Genomic DNA, 2500 nt, shown 5'->3' on the forward strand with positions numbered 1-2500 from the left:
AACCTGTTTCTGCATTTGTTTATGTTTCTCTAACAAGCAATTAGAGTTGATACCCTAACATTGAGCCACTTCTCTGTCCAACCCACCTTTACAATGTTTGTTATGATCATAGAATATATAGCTCCACAAAATCTTACATTTTTACAAATATTGTTAATAACAACAGCTCTATTCCACGCTTATAATTCAGCCATGACGCTCTGTTTAATGAAAAACATCTCATGAAACAAACACAAAAAGTGTAGTCTTCCATAGACAGAACTCATAAGAAATTAATAAATATCAGTTAAATTTCAGATAAATATCAACTATATATCAATTAAAATTCTTCTAACGATCATTAAGCACGTAGACCGTGTAGAAAGATCTCTTAAACCGGTACTGTGAGACAATTTCGATTCTCATTGAAATAATTTCCATTCATATTTGACACACCTAGTGCATTTTGGTACAAAATCTTGCACATTTTGACATTTCATTCCAACTTTCACCTTTTCTTAAAGATACAGGACGTCGTGATAATTCAAACGAAACAAATTTTATGTAGTGAGTACCGATAAAAGGTAAAATCAATTTCTTCGTTTTAATTTCTAGTATTTTGATACTTAAGATAACGTTATTTTATGAGTAAATCACTAAATCTATTTACATCACAACAAATATCCAAACCAATACACAGTAGTGTTGGCTATCTATACTACATAACTTATATCTTCAATTGCCGGTCGATCGCAGATCCTACCTGTTGATAGAGAAACCAAAAGATATTATATCGGAGACAACACTCTAACAGGTGAAGAAATGATAATACTTCCTGTTAAATATCATATTTCTGCTACGTGTCATACAGATCCAACGAGACGATCTTTACACGATAATGGATCTCCCAGAAATAGCAGTTAAATGCTCGACAAGTCCTATTTTAACGTGTAATAAGAATAAAATGAATGCTGGAACGGCTCTGATCGAACTGAATGTAAGATCAGGTTTTGACATATGTCTAAACAGTTAAAAAACAATATCAACAAGTAAAAACCTCACCAATCACTCCGCTTAGCAAGAAACCCTAGATAAAGCCGGAAGTTTCTTCCTGTTTGTTTTTTTTTTTTAGTACTTTAAAACAATCTTCAATTATTTTCCTTATTTTGCAGTCATTAAATTCTTATTTATGAAATTGTATATTGATTTAGATAATTCTTACTATAATAGGATAAATCAACTTTATTAAAATCATCGTTATTAAACCAAACTGTAAGCAGTAGTTTTCTGAATGCAGAAAGAACAGCTACTTAACAATACATTTCAACTGATTCACGAAGAACACGGTTTCGAATCCCGGCCAGTACATGATAATCATTCTTATAACATGAAGTCTCTTTTACAACAATGAAAAATGTAAACCATCACTACTGGATGATTCATAAATATAGAGATACGTACATAAACGCACACATTGTAATATATATATATATATACACACACACGTATATACATGTTAATATGTGCGTGTGCGTGTGTGCGTGTGTGCTGTATGTATATGTATATGTATATATACATATGTGTATATATATATATATGTATGTATATCTATGTATGTATACATGTATGTTTGTGTATATGTATATATATATATATATATATATATATATATATTTGTGTGTGTGAGTGTGTACATGTATGTGTGTGCGTGCACCGTCAAATATATGCAACGAAATACATACATGTTGACTGAAGCACACATTCTTTCACTGTATCATTGATATTTATGTACAATAATCAGATATATGTGCACCTTCTGTAGTGGAACACACACACAATTATACATTTATACAAATATGCATATATACGAATACATGTATATATATATATATATGTGTGTGTGTATATATATATATATATATATATATATATATATATATATATATATATATATATATATATATATACATACATATATACGTGGATATATGGGTATTTATATACATATATATAATATATATGTATATATATATATGTGTGTATATATAGAGATAGAGAGGGTGAGAGAAAGAGAGAGAGACAGAAAACGTATATACACCGAGCGATATTTTACAACTAATAGTTTACTCGTATATAGCGCTTACTGTTATTTATATACAGGTGTGAGCAATGTTTAAGGTGTTTGTGTATATATGTAACATTATATATTCAAACATCTATAGAGAGATACTGATGCATGCAAAACATACACGCACACACACAAACACTTCCACTTGAGTGTGTGCCTGTGTGTTGGAGCGTGTATATGTATATGTGTCTGTGTGTGTGTTCGTGTGTGTGTTTGTGTGTGTTTAACCGTCTATTGAGGTACGATGACGTGAGATTAATAGAAGTCGACATTTGATCACAAAACGGTGATTGTTCAATATTCAATTCAAACTTTCTTGGAGTAATATTTCTTAGTTAAATATGAGTGCACAATATTTATACCTTACTACAGCAATATTACACATATTTAAAC

At 30.2% G+C, this 2500-nt stretch overlaps 1 protein-coding gene across 1 annotated transcript in view; it reads right to left on the bottom strand.

Annotated features, from left to right (window-relative positions):
- The window catches only part of LOC106875319 (uncharacterized), a 606879-nt gene that overhangs the window by 602624 nt on the left and 1755 nt on the right, over positions 1-2500 (bottom strand). The window lies entirely within an intron of this gene.

The sequence above is a fragment of the Octopus bimaculoides genome, chromosome 9 (genome assembly GCF_046866305.1).
Source record: "Octopus bimaculoides isolate indiv1 chromosome 9, ASM4686630v1, whole genome shotgun sequence".
Classification (NCBI taxonomy): domain Eukaryota; kingdom Metazoa; phylum Mollusca; class Cephalopoda; order Octopoda; family Octopodidae; genus Octopus; species Octopus bimaculoides.